We start from the raw sequence: 15,719 nt of genomic DNA on the forward strand, positions 1-15,719 counted from the left end.
TGCCCGCTCTGCAAAAGCTTCCAAGGTTCCAGACACATCTATGTCAGGCTTGAGAAGAGCAGCGCTGGTAAAGGGGGCCGCAGCGATGTATGCTTCGGCCTGTACAGCGCTCAGTACAGCCACTGGGGGGGGTCCCTAACCAGTACACCGTGGTTTATGGTTTGCAAAACACAACAAACACCTTAAGTTCAGGTGGCTATTTCACTATGAAAATTTAAAAAATAAAGTATATTGCAAATATTCTTTTTATCACATGTATGTAGGTTTTAATAAAGTTAAAGTGGAAATTTAGGTACAAATCACAGAAAAAATGCACCAAACAGATATGCCACTGACTATACTAGCTAGTCATACAAGCAGATATTAATAGCTGAGACTTTTGCCAATATATTCCTGTCAGGAACATATCGGAGCCCATCATGCACCATGTCACGGTCTCTCAGCATGGCAAGGGTCCTACCACTACGCTAACTTGGGGTTTGAGCAGTTCCCCCATATTTGCCACTATATTTCTGTGATTTTGTTCTATATGTATTGAATGTGCCTTTACCTGGCATTTAAACATTCTTTTGCACCTGGAAACCTCCATCACATGGTCTGATATGGGTGTGGCTTACAGTCTGGCTTTGCTCACATTGCACTAGTTGTCCTGCTAGGTGGTTGTGTGGAAGCTTGGCTGTGAGCTGGATTTCATCACCTTCAGACCGTGTTCACACCATAGTTAGCGTAGTGGTAGGACCCTTGCCATGCTGAGAGACCGTGACGTGGTGCATGATGGGCTCCGATGTGTTCCTGACAGGAATATATTGGCAAAAGTCTCAGCTTTTAATATCTGCTTGTATGACTAGCTAGTATAGTCAGTGGCATATCCGTTTGGTGCATTTTTTTCTGTGATTTATATAATTATATTTTCATCCGCACAATGCTCCGTTTTGTGTAGGATGCCTTTGTGGTGCATGTGGACCACGCCGGCATCCTCCATTGTACGCATTTTTTTTGCTGGGGATGGTCGTTTTCTGCGGTCCACATGCGGTGGGACTGCTCCCCCAATGAGAAACACGCTACAGTGTTTGGGGTTTGAGCAGTTCCCCCATATTTGCCACTATATTTCTGTGTTTTTGAAGTTTAGGTACACTTTAAGCTTTCCTCTGAAGAACTTAATGGGCATCTGTGGAGATTAAGGCATAATTGACAGATTGGGTGTTTGTTTGGAAGTATTTTAGCACTATGGTTGTATAGATGAGTGGTATGGTTGGACAGATGGATGTTAATAAATGAAGGGCCCTATTGAATGGGTTTCTGGTATAGTATAATAAATCAGGGACATGATTGGAAGGTGTCATGAATAGATGGTACCTTGATGGGAGAAATGTCCTTGAAATGAATTAAAATAACATAAACCGCAATGGTACTCTACCATCAAGTTTGAGATAGAATTTTACAATGCATTCAGAAACTTTGCACATTTTGTTATGTTGCGGCCTTGTGCTAAAATAAAAAAATATAAAAGTTTAATTTTCTCCCATCAATCTGCAGTCAATACCCCGTGTCAAGAAAGTGAAAAGAGAATTTTAGATTTTTTTTAAAATTTATTAAAAAGGAAAAAAGGCAAGTATTCAGACTGTTTGCTATGACACTTGAAATTTAGCTCTGGGGCCTCCCATTTTTTTTATTTATTATTTTTGACATATTTCTTTACCTAGAATGAAGTACTCCTCTGATAAATGCAGTTGATTGGACATGATTTGGAAAGACACAGCCAATCTACTATATAAGATCTCACAGCTGACAATGAATATCAGAGCGAAAACCAGGCCATGAGGAGCAAAGAACTGCTTGTTGAGCTCAGATATATGATTGTGTGTAAACACAGATCTAGAGAAAGGTCCAAAAACATTTCTGCTGCACAGAAAGTTCCTAAGAGCACAGTGACCTCCATAACTCTTAAATAGAAGATGTTTGGTAGAACCAAGACTCTTCCCTGGTAAGGCTACTTTCACACTCGCGTTTGGTGCGGATCCGTCATGGATCTGCACAGACGGATCCGTTCAGAACGGATCCGTCTGTATTATCTATAACATAGCCAAAATGGATCCGTCTTGAACACCATTGAAAGTCAATGGAGGAAGGATCTGTTTTTTATTGTGCAGGTTGTGTCATAGAAAACAGGATCCGTCCCCGTTGACTTACATTGTGTGTCAGAACGGATCCTTTTTGCTCAGTTTCGTCAGATGGACACCAAAACGCTGCAAGTAGCGTTTTGGTGTCTGTCTCCAAAGCGGAATGATGACGGATCGGAGGCAAACTGATGCATTCTGAGCGGATCCTTTTCCATTTAGAATGCATTAGGGCAAAACTGATCCGTTTTGGACCGCTTGTGAGAGCCCTGAACGGATCTCACAAACGGAAAGCCAAAACGCCAGTGTGAAAGTAGCCTAAAGGAGAAGGATCTTGGTAAGAGAGGTGACCAATAACCCAATGGTCACTCTGGCTGAGCTCCAAAGATCCTGTGTACAAATGTAAAAACCTCCAGAAGATCAACCATCACAGCAGCATTCCAACAATCTAGGCGTTATGGCAGAGTGGCCACAAAGAAACCTCTCCTCAGACACACGAAAGCCTGCCTAGAGTTTGCAAAAAAAAACACCTAAAGGACACTCAGACTGTGGGAAACAAGATTCTCTGGTGACACTAAGATTGACCTTTTTGGCCTTAATTCTAAGCTTCGTGTTTGGGGGAAACAACGTGCTCCTCATTACCTGCCCACACCATCTTCACAGAGAAGTATGGTGGTGGCAGCATCATGCTGGGGGGACAGGTAGACTGATCAGGGTTGAGGGAAAGCTAAATGGAGCAAAGTGCAGGAATATTCTTAATGAAGACCTGATCTAGAATTCTCTGGACGTCAGACTGGGCCTGAGGTTCACTTTCCAAGAAGACAATGACCCTAAGCACACAGCCAAGACATCATAGGAGTGGCTTAGGGACAACTCAGTGAATGTTTTTGAGTAGCCCAGACAGAGCCCTGACTTGAACCCAATCGAACATCTCTGGAAAATGGCTGTCCACCAACGGTCACCATCCAACCTGACAGAGCTTGAGAGGATCTTCAGAGAAGAATGGCAGAAAATCCCCAAATACAGAGGTACAGACCTTGTGGCATCATCCCCAAGAAGACTGGAGGCTGTAATCACTGCCAAAAGGGTTCAGCGAAGTCCTTGATACTTATATCAATGCAAGGTTTTAGTTTTTCTTTTTCAATAAATTAGTAAAAATTTCTAACATTTTGTTTTCACTTTGTCATTATGGGGTATTGAGTGCAGAATCATGGCGAAACACACGGCTGCAACATAACAAAATGTGAAAGGGTGTGAAGGCTTTCCAAATGCTTTATGTTTTATATAGGCATATTAGACACGGTTAGAATTCTTTTGGTTTTAATGCTAATTCAAAACTATCAACAAGTAGACTACCCACTACTGACAGATCATACCAATCTACTACTTCCTCTTTTTTGGGGGGGTCCTCACGCACATAACAACATTTTTCTACAGTGTGCTATCCGTTTTTAAAATTAATGACAGTGGGGCTATTCACTATTTTTTTTCCAGTAATCAGCATGTTAGATCCAAGAGTCTCACAGGACTATTCTTGTCCTTTTTTGTGGATGAGAATTGCACTTTCTATTAATGGGAATGCAAAAAAAAATAAAAAATGAGCACAGAAGATACCAGGTTTTCAAGCATCAGTTTTTTGGTGGAATAAAAATTATACACGACCATGTGCATGAGGCCTTATACTTTTATACTTTTTGAAGGCTGTGAGTTATTTTGGGAAACTGGGGCTGAAATGTCCCTTAGCAGCGCTCTCTCAAATGAGCGTTGCTAACGGCCACCCGTCTTCTATTAGCATAGGAGAGACGGGCTGTACGGGAGCTGCGGGCTTCTGCCTGCCCTGCTCCCTCACAGCCTGGTGGGCTCAGGAGTCTTTTGTGTTAAAATTAAATATACATTCACCTTTGTATTAAATATAATGCACTTGTACACTATCTGTGTGCTCACTGACCAGCGTCGCCAGCGCTGTCAGTGAGCTGCTTTCCTCCTGCACTCCTGGTGTGCTGACCAATGAACTAGTCGCCGGTTGAGATGCCTGTTTGAGCGGTAAGCGCTCACTACAGGCAGTTCAGGCAGGCAGGAGGGAGCTGCTATACAGTATATAAGGACATAACTGTCCTTTTATACTGTGTAGCAGCTTCCCCCTGCCTGCACTGCGTGAAGAGAGTGCTTACTGCTCACGCAGGCATCGCTCCCAGCGGCTAGTCCATTAGTCAGTACACCAGGAGTACAGGCGGAAAGCAGCTCACTGGCCACGCTGGTCAGTGAGCACACAGATAGTGTACAAATACATTATCTCTTTTATATATATAAAATTTAGTTTCTGCCTGTCTCTGTCTGAACGTCTGTCTGTTCTTTATGCGCAACCAAACGACTGGACCGATCTTCATCAAATTTGGCAAACAGGTACATCGGGTGTCCGGGAAGGTTTTAGACCGGGTCTCAGCTTTCTAGGACATATAATTCCCTAGATATTCCCCAAAAATGACCTGCATTAGCCAATAGAATCCTGTAAGTCAATCTTTCACTCATATCCCAACTGCCATACACATGGTCACATGCCTCTTATCAGCCAATAGAAGCTCGCAGGCCCTTAGTCTCCACATACAGACAGTTTTACTCCAGGTCTCTATAACAACCCAGCCATTTTTCTTCACTGCTGTAGGTCAGCTTTAGGCTAGGGCTACACAACGACATATGTCGAGCGACAATAAATCTCACGACACATAGGGCACAACTACACTACGACAATAATGTCGCGTGACTATTTTTAGAATGATAGTCTATGGTATTGCACTACGACAGTCACAGAAAAAATCTATGGATGGATTTTTGCCGTGTCGCAGTTGCAGCGTGTCGCAGTGCGACACCATAGACTATCATTATAAAAATTGTTGCGCGACATTGGTGCGACATAATGTTGTGCGACACATCTCGTGTAGCCCTAGCCTTAAAGGGGCAGGATGCTGTGGAGGTCACTGTTAAGGGGGCAAGGGCCTCTATTAAAGAGGCAGCTGCTGTGGAGATCACTGTTAAGAAGGCAGGGGCCACTTTTAAAGGGGCGTTCACTGTGGATGTTACTGTTAAGGTGACAGGCCGCTGTGGAGGTCACTGTTAAAGTGGCAGGCACTGCGGAGGTCACTGTTAAGGAAACGTGGTACTGTGGCAGAAAAGACAGGTGCTGTGGAGGTCTCTGTTAAGGGGGCGGTCCCCTGAGGAGGTCAATGTCAAAGGAGTGGGGTGCTGTGAAACTCACTGTTAAAGGGGCAGGCTGCTGTGAAGGTCAAAGTTAAGGGGATGGGCTGCTATGGATATCCTATTTTCAGTTGGGGGTGTCAGTGTTAAGTGGTGGGGGGCTGTGGAGTTCACTGTTAAGGGGGCAGGGTGCTGTAGAGGTCACTGTTATGGGGAAACTGTCAATATCTTTTAACGACACACAAAACCATTAAATAAAATATACCCGTGCGACGTCGGGTCCTTCTGCTAGTATTTAATAAAAAGGGGAATGTATATTAAATTTTAACACATAAAGCTCCTGTGCCCACCAGGCTGTGAGGGAGCAGTTCCCGCATAGCCCGTCTTTCCTATGATAATAGAAGACGGGTGGCCTTAAGCAATGCTCATGTGAAAGAGCGCTGCTAAAGGGACATTTCAGCCCCAGTTTTCTACAAAAAATAAATCTTTTCCCTAAATAAAGTATAATACTAAAATGTTCCCTGTCACTGTCCCTACACATTAGCAAGAAAAAAAAAGGAAATGGCACTTACACTTTAAATTCTTAATACATAAATAAATTAATGGGAATAATAGTCAGAGTTGTGTGTGACAGTGGCTGTCGTGATTTTCATGGAACTATAACCCATTCAGGACAATTCACCTTTATAAACCTAGGGTACTAAATAAGCTTGCTTGTTGATGGTTTCCTTATTCAAAAGTGAAGATTGAGAGGTTGTCACAGCCCTATACATATTATTGATATGCTTAGTCTATTATGACCTATATTGCTAGGTACATATATTTAAAAGGATTTTCCCACGAAAAATATTCTAGTTTTCAAATCAACATCTGGATTCTTTTGTAATTGCATGTAATTATAAATTTAGCACACACTCTGAGTTATTCAATAAAATGTATCTGTTTAGCGCCACCTGCTGTTTGCTCTTTTTCTTATTTCTTTGTCCCGCTCACTGAGATGGCCGCACATGCTCAGTTTCATCCTTCAACTGCCACCAGAGTTGTGATAGGGAGAGCTGCGACATATCCCCTGAGCAACAGCAGGAAAAACACTTCCCTTTAGCTTTCAGCATAATATAAATTCAGCAGAGCAATGATTGGGGAGATCTTTGGATCCATGTGAGGTACAGGGCTGGTTCTAGTTTTGTTAGATTGTTCTATATGATGTCTGATTTTCATTTTATACATTAGTCATGGGATTACCCCTTTAACTCCAGGTAAGACACAGACCACTTTACTATTTGCTGATAGCATTTCTCAATAAAAGCTATTTGGCTTGAAAAACAAATGATTTAGTAATTCAACTTTGTAGAACAGAAAGCAAACTTTGCGATAGTACTCCTATCACACATTCCATTATGAGTACTTTTGACCTTTTTGTGACTGCAGTCTCTGAACCCTCAATAAATAGGTACTTTAGATCAGACTGCAAAGCACCATGTTTGCATCTACTTATAATCATTATTACTATGCAAAATCCATATAACATCTCCTATATCTCCTACTAGTACGCCATATAACCTCTACTATATTTCCGACTCAGTGGTGTACATAGAGAAGTAAGGGCCCCATAGCAAGGATCAAACCAGACCCCCCCCCCCCCCCACACACACACACACACAGGACAGAAGGCTATTTTTCCACTGCCTCATTTGCTAAAAGTTGTATTTATAGGGGGTAGAGCCCTGACCAAGTTTTTACCTCCAGTAGAAGAGGAGATGATCCCAACTCAGATTGGGCCCCCTCTTGCCCTGGGCCCCATAGCAGTCGCATGGACTGCGGCTATGGTAGTTACACCCCTGCTCCTACTACTACTCCATATAACCTCTTCTATATCTCCACCTATTACTCCATATAACCTCTCCTATATCACCTCCTGTAACTCTATTTAACTTCTCATATATCTCATCCTATTACTCCATATATCCTCTCCTATTACTCCATATATCCTCTCCTGTATGTTCACCTATTAATCTATATATCCTCTCTCCATATCTCTTATCACTCCATGTAACCTCTCCCTATATCTTCTGCTATTACTCCATATAACCTATCCTATATTTCCTCCTATTACTCCATATAAACTCTCCTATATGTCCACCTATTACCCCATATATCCTCTCCTATATCTCCTCCTATTCATCTCTAAATCCTCTCTCCATATCTTCTCACTCCATATAACCTCTCCTATATGTCCACCTATTACCCCTTATATCCTCTCCTATATCACCTCCTATTACTCTATATAACATCTCCAATAAATCTTCCTATACCTCCATATAACCTCTCCTATATCTCCTCCTATTACTCCACATAACCTCTCCTATATCTCCCCCTATTACTTCATATATCCTCTCCTATTACTTCTTCTATATGGTTCTATATCTCCTCCTATTACTCCATATATTCTCTCCTATATCTCCTTCTATAATTCCATATAAGCTCTCATTATATCTCTTCCTATTACTCCACATAACCTCTCCTATATCTCCTCCTATTACTCCACATAACCTCTCCTATATCTCCCCCTATTACTTCATATAGCCTCTCCTATTACTTCTTCTATATGGTTCTATATCTCCTCCTATTACTCCATATATTCTCTCCTATATCTCCTTCTATAATTCCATATAAGCTCTCATTATATCTCTTCCTATTACTCCATATAACCTCTCCTATATGACCTCCTGTTACTCCATATAACCTATCCCATATCTCCTATTATTCTATATATCCTTTCCTATATTTCCTCTTATTACTCTATATAACCTCTCCCATATCTCCTATTGCTCCATATATTCACTTCTATTACTCCATATAACCTCTCCTATATGTCCTGCTATTACTTCATATAACCTCTCCTATGTCTCCTCCTTTTACTCTATATAACCTCTCCCATATATCCTCCTATTGCTTCATATATCCTCTCCTATATCTCATATTACTCATATAACCTCTCTTATATCTCCTCCTATTATTCCATATAACCTCGCCCAATATCTTCTCCTATCTTTTCCTATAACCTCTCCCTATAGCTCCTCGTATTACTCCATATATCATTTCCTATATCTCCTACTATTACTCCATATATCCTCTTCTATATATCCTCTTATTACTCCATATAACCTCTCCTATTACTCCATATAACATCTTCTATATCTCCTCCTGTTACTCCATATAACCTCTCCAATATTCACTCCTATTATTTCATATAACCGGTCCCTATACCTCCTCCTATTACTCCAAGTAACCTCTACTATATCCCCTACTATTACTCTATATAACAGTGATGGCTAACCTTCAGCACTCCAGTTGTGGTTAAACTACGACTCCCAGCATGCTCCATTCATTTTTATGGAGCTCTGAGAACAGCGGGTGTACATCTTCGGAGTCATAGTTTTATCATAGCTGGAGTGCCGAAAGTTAGCCATCTCAGCCATTTAACCTCTCCTATATCTCCTCCTATTACTCTATATAACCTCTCCTATATCTCCTCCTATTACTCTATATTACCTCTCCTATATATCCTCTTATTACTCCATATAACCTCTCCTATATCTCCTGCTATTACTCCATATAACATCTCCAATATCTCCTCCACCTACTCCATATATCCTCTCCTATATCTCATCGTATTACTCCATATTTCCTCTCCTATATCTGCTCCTATTACTCCATATAATCTCTCCCTATATCTCCTCTTATTACTCCATATAACCTCTCCTATATGTCCTCCTATTACTCCATATAACCTCTCCTATATCTCCTCCTATTGCTCCATATAATATCTCCAATATCTCCTCCACCTACTCCATATATCCTCTCCTATATCCCATCGTATTACTCCATATATCCTCTCCCATATCTGCTCCTATTACTCCATATAATCTCTCCCTATATCTCCTCTTATTACTCCATATAACCTCTCCTATATATCCTCCTTTTACTCCATATTACCTCTCCTATATCTCCTCCTATTACTCCATATAACCTCTCCTATATCTCCTCCTATTACTCCATATACCATCTCTAATATCTCCTCCACCAACTCCATATATCCTCTCCTATATCTGCTCCTATTATTCCATATAACCTCTCCTATATCTCCTCCTATTACTCCATATAACCTCTCCTATATCTCCTCCTATTTCTCCATATATCTCCAATATCTCCTCCACCTACTCCATATATCCTCTCCTATATCCCATCATATTACTCCATATATCCTCTCCTATATCTGCTCCTATTACTCCATATAATCTCTCCCTATATCTCCTCTTATTACTCCATATAACCTCTCCTATATCTCCTCCTTTTACTCCATATTACCTCTCCTATATCTCCTCCTATTACTCCATATAACATCTCTAATATCTCCTCCACCAACTCCATATATCCTCTCCTATATCTGCTCCTATTACCCCATATAATCTCTCCCTATATCTCCTCTTATTACTCCATATAACCTCTCCTATATCTCCTCCTATTACTCCATATAACCTCTCCTATATCTGCTCCTATTATTCCATATAACCTCTCCTATATCTCCTCCTATTACTCCATATAACCTCTCCCTATATCTCCTCCTATTACTCCATATAACCTCTCCTATATGTCCTCCTATTACTTCATATAACCTCTCCCTATATCTCCTCCTATTACTCCATATAACCTCTCCCTATATCTCCTCCTATTACTCCATATAACCTCTCCTATATGTCCTCCTATTACTTCATATAACCTCTCCCTATATCTCCTCCTATTACTCCATATAACCTCTCCCTATATCTCCTCCCATTACTCCATATATCCTCTCCTATATCTCCCCCATTGCTCCATATAACCTCTCCTATATCTCCACCTATTACTCCATATAATCTCTCCTATATCTCCTCCTATTACTCCATTTAACTACTCTATTATCTCCTCTAATTACTTTGGAATTGCATATAACTTCTAATACCCCATAAATCTGGCAGGTAACTATAGTACAGTATTCCTTCTATCTGCCCATATTAGTAGGCACAACACTTATTTTCATAGTTATCCTTAAATGTTTAAGCTGTTCTATTGATGAGACTTCTACTTTAGTCCCTGCCTCCTTAAGTCTTTTTATTAATCTTTAATTTGTGTAAATGTTCTTTAGAAATATTCTCATTTTAGTACGTGTTTTTATCCCATTTTACCTCACTGTCACTTTAATATAAGAAAGGGAAAGAAGTGACAGAACTTTCCAGACTTGTAGAGATGAGCAGTCACTGCTGGTTTATGGAAGTATTTCCATGTTATGCTTTATATCTCTGCTGATGATAGCCCTTTAGGTAAATGCAGATTGAAATGCGTCTTTCTGGTTACTTAGCGTTTAGCTTTAAAGTTGAGGTACAACTACTGTATTACGATTTATCGCTAGATATTTACACGGCCTATATAGTTTTTTTTTGTCCTCATTATTCAATAAACCCAGGATACTATAAATGAGAACCATGAAACACATTCCTCGAGCTGATAGTTTGTGTTCCAAACTGTGACATCTAAACTTGAGAACGATGATAGTAGTCATACAGTTATTTTTTTCAGCATTTTTACATTTGTTTCTATTTGTATGTTAGTGACCTAATAGATACGCACAAGTATAAGAAATAGATATTCAGATGTATAAAAAAAAAGCACAAAATTATAAAATGCTCGGTTTGTGTTTCATATACACATCTATGCATCTATAGTAAACGTAGATACGCATAAACGAATGTGATATATACATATATATATATGTATATACATATAGTACATGTGAAGAGACATCAGTTATTATTGCACACATGTAATATCTGGCCAGATGAATAATAATCACAAGTTTTCGTCATGCCCTTTATATCTGGTATAGGTGATTATTATGTACAATGCATTTTGCTAATAAATAATTTAAAGCTGAATTTGCACATAATATTTGTCACAATTGGAACGTTTGTCCTAAATCCTGTCTGCCATATGTTGCTATAGTATATACTATGACTTTCATCTTGTATTATACACAGTAAATCACTGCTATCTATTGAATAGGCATTCTCATACCAGTATGATAATTAACAGCATTTTGCCTATAATTATTTTGTAGTCGCAACCTTTCTCCATGGTAGTTGTTGGCCCACATGTACCTACACTCATTCATAGAGTAGTGACGGGTACTGACCGGCTCCTTTGAAAGGATTGTCACCTCAAGCTTAGGGTCTGAGCACTATGACACAGAGTACTCGACTAGACCTGAACGTATAGGAATTTACATGGCCAGAGGTGATATTAACATGTACATTAGCCTGATACATATAGGTGCCAAATAAAAGATCTACATTGTGGATTACAGTAGCATAGTCATAGCGATTTTATAAAATTAAAGGATTCGAGCTGTCAAGTAAAGTCCGTCCTTTAGTTTCAGAAACTTTAACAGCAATCACTTTCTAACAGGTTGTGTACAAATGTTGCCTGTCCTCCGCACCCCACTCTGTTGTACCCCTCTCAGTTTGCCTACTTATAACGCATTGGTAGTGCCAAGAACCTTTACCTGATGACGGGTCGATCAGGTCCTCAACTGCAATCATTAAAAGCGCCCTAATTATGTCTGGCACAGAGAACACATTGCAGCCCGCTTCATGGTTATTTCAATTAAAAGGTGCATATAAATGGTGATAGATTGAAAATGATGTACATAAAATACACACAGATATAAATGAACATATATATGTGTGTGTATATATATATATATATATATATATATATATATAGTTAGACTCCTAAATACACACACACACACACTCCAAATATATATAGTCTAAGTACTATTGATTTTTTATGACACAAAATGAATAGTATTACAAGTACATATTTCACTTATATCAGCTAAATGCATTCTGTATTTCTCCGTGAACCCGGCCTGTCCTAGAAATTTAGGGCCAAGGTAAAGGTTGCTTCTACTTGAGGTCTGGCAGGTTTCTGCCAGTATGAAGCAGAGCCGGGACAGTTTTGAGGGATATTGAAATAAATCTTCAACCCAAAAAGGATACGAATTATGCTTACAAGTTTTGTTTTCCCCTTAGAAAGAGCCACCCACATCATTTTAGCATAAATAAGAAGAAAAAAACTGAGATGACTTAATAATATTAAGATGGCACATACCAGAGAGAGGACAGAGGAAGACACACTTCTGCCAACGGGTGCAAAGAGTGAGAGGGGGGGAAAAAACAGATGCCTTAAGTTTCCAAGAAGAGAAAAGTTTTTAGTTTTTTTTTTTCAGAATTCTTGTACAGAAACAAAAAGAAGAGTACAAAAAAAGAAAACATAAAAAACTCAACAAAAGAATAACAAAACTGACTAAACAGAAAGAGAGGATGTTGCTTAGAGAGAGAGTCAGCAGAGAGAAATAGGTCAAAAATAGAGAGTTAAAAAAATGGTGGGAAAAAAAGGCGCCTGTTAAACCTTACATCTCCTGATCCTTTCTCCTCTCCTTGAATTGCTTTTACTCTAACACCCAGTCCGAAATGCAGGGAAGTCAGCGTTGGAACACTGGAATCCTGCCATCTTCTTTGCGAGCCAGCCTGTAGATTTCTCAGCTGCAGTCAGCCTGCAATACTCTTTTACAGGAAGGGGGGGACAGAGAGAGTGTGTGCGTGTGTGTGCAAGAGGGAGAGACACCGTGGATGTCTCTTTTTTTCACCCAAGTGCTGTAAGTTTATTATTTTTTTCTCTTTCTCTCCTTTTTGCCTTTTTTACAATTCAGAATGTCTATTTTTTTATTTGTTTTATATGCCACTTTTCTTTTACCCACGCTTGCCATTTTGGTGCCAGCTCTGATGTTGGCATGGGCTGGACATTTTTTTTTTCTTGGCTGGGCTGCCTCTCCCCCCTTTCCCCTTACCCCCAGCTCCTCCACCCCTTCCAAACTCTGTTTCTACGCCCTGCCCTTGCTCTCTCTCGCTCGCTCTCTCTTTTTCTCCCCTTCTCTGTGTCTCTTTCTCTCTCGCTGCCCTTAACCACCACTGTTGCACCCAGGCTGTCTATGTATTTCTTTTTACTTTTGTTTAGCTCTTTGCCAGCTGTCTCTCAGACTTTCCTTGTTTAGTCTCCATGCCTTTTCTGTCTCTTTTTAAACAATTCCTACTTTAGTTTCCCTCGTGCCATGTTGCCCCCTCGTACACATGTGCCTCTCTCTTTAATTCCGAGATGGAGAGAGTGCCAGGCTATAACTGAAGTCGTGATTGAATTATTAATAGGAGAATTAAAGTAGTTTTGACATTGTGTAATCTCCATGTGTGACTGTGTGCCATGGGTAAAACTGGGTGGGTACAGGCTGCTCGGGCAGGGAATTCGTGCCAGGAGCCAGAACCGTAGTGAATTAAAAAAATAATTCAGACAGAAAAGAACTCAGTTAGCAAGGAGGTTGAACCACAAGTAACTTTGATAAGCAATGCTGAAGTGGAGATTTAGAGATTCGCAGCCTGAGAGAAGTGGATGGCGAAGTTCAAAGTTTGAAGTTTTGCCCTTGCAAATAATGGTGTATGGTAAATAATGTAAGATGGTACAAGGAGAGAATTTTTCTGCTGGCTTTGAAGGTGTTCATGTGGGGAAAGGGGCTGGCGTAGGGGATTAGGGGAGGTGGGATGGATTTTGGGGGCAAAGTTAAGTGAATTTCCTGCAACCTTAATTACCCCTTATGGAATGATGCAGAGGAATGTGGTCATATAACATGTGATAGGACAGATTAAGGGACAAAGGTCCTCTGATATGAAAGGTAGACTACGGCTGTGTGTGAGCTGGGGTGACACACCACCTGGAAACGACATGGTCTGTAGTGAAGGGGCGGAGAAGAGGAGGGGAGGGGGGTTAGGTGAATAGAAGGAAAGGAAGAGAAGGAAGGGGGGCTGGCTAATAAAAAAAAAAAAGTGAGAGAGGACAGGAACACGGTAGAGTAAACAAAGGCAATGATTTTCTTTGCACTTTCCTTCTCAAAAAGAAAAAGTTGTAGAATGTAAAATCACAAAGATACAAGTTTCTAAGATGAACAGTGAGTGACGAGGAGAGTAATCTGGAACATAGGGAAGAAGTATGAGATAATTGAAAGTATTAGCTTAACTAGGTATAGAAGTACTCAGAGGGATCTTTTTATTTTTTTTGGATTGAAGCTAGAAGGAGAGGGGGGGGGGGGGGATGTAGTTTATCCAAACTACTCCAAGAACACAGGAAATGAATGTGAGAGTATTCAGGAAATCAAAGTACTGGCGGTAAAATGTGAGTGTAATAGAGGACAAGTTATAATCATATGAAGTAAAGGAAGGGAGTATGTGAGGACAGGAGTAATAGGAGTGTGTGAGGAGGGAGAGTTCCCCATGAGTAAGAGAATAGTGGGCTACGAGTGTAACTACGGATAGCGCTCAAAGTAATGCGAAAATAGTACTTGGGAGCATTACACACGGTAAATCATAGTACAAATAATAAGTGTTTAAAATTAATTTAGCTTTTCAACAGATTATCAGATTTTGGTGTGGAATTTGCAGCATATTCTGAAAACATAATCTTAAAGGGGTTGTCTCATAAAAAATATTCTACCCTTTTCAAGCCAGCACCTGGATCTGAATACTTTTGCAATTGCATGTAATTAAAAATGTAGCATATGCACTGAGTTATTGAATAAAATATATCTGTATAGCGCCACCTGCTGTTTGCTCCTTTTCTCATTTCTCTGTGTACTCCCCCCCCCCCCCCCCCCCCCCATCCCTTGTCCTACATCGCAATTGTTGGGCTGCTGAGTGGTTGTCATTACAGCCGGGGCATTATGAAGGCCCAGTAGGATACCAAAACACTGACAACACAATGAAATACTAAAGCATTTTATTATTCCCCTGGAGGACTTAAAAAAAAAGTAAATAAAAGGTTTATACAGTTTTAAAAAAAATACAAAACACAAATATTACAAATTAAAAAATCCCACGTGCTAGAACTAGCCTTCTTTGGTCACCTCGCCATCCAATAAAAATTGAATTAAAAAAATTACCAAAAAGTCGTATGTACACCAAAATTGTACTAATATAAACCACAGCTCAACCCACAAAAACAATTCTGCGGACAAGAATAGGACATGTTCTATATTTTTGCTGCTGCAATGGAACGGGCAAACGGATGCGGACAGCACACAGTGTGCTGTCTGCATCTTTTGCAGCCATATTGAAGTTAATGGGTCCACATCCGACTCGCATAAAATATGGATTGGATGTGGACAAAAAATACGTTTGTGTGCATGAGCCCTAAAAATGTGGTATTGCTGTAATCATACTGACTAGAAGAATAAGGTTAACATGTAATTTTTACTACGTGATGAAGGGG

At 40.1% G+C, this 15,719-nt stretch overlaps 1 protein-coding gene across 4 annotated transcripts in view; it reads right to left on the bottom strand.

Moving 5' to 3' along the window:
- NFIX (nuclear factor I X) overlaps positions 1-12,969 on the bottom strand; it is a 161,512-nt gene extending 148,543 nt beyond the window's left edge. For 2 of the 4 annotated variants that reach the window (XM_044278977.1, XM_044278976.1), the window contains exon 1: positions 12,824-12,968. The gene's annotated coding sequence lies outside the window, so the exon portion shown is untranslated. Of the gene's footprint in view, positions 1-12,518; positions 12,547-12,823 lie in introns of all 4 variants that reach the window. The other 2 variants (XM_044278974.1, XM_044278973.1) reach the window with 2 other exon arrangements.
- Positions 12,970-15,719: the final 2,750 nt, after the last annotated feature.

This window comes from Bufo gargarizans, chromosome 2 (genome assembly GCF_014858855.1).
Source record: "Bufo gargarizans isolate SCDJY-AF-19 chromosome 2, ASM1485885v1, whole genome shotgun sequence".
NCBI lineage: Eukaryota > Metazoa > Chordata > Amphibia > Anura > Bufonidae > Bufo > Bufo gargarizans.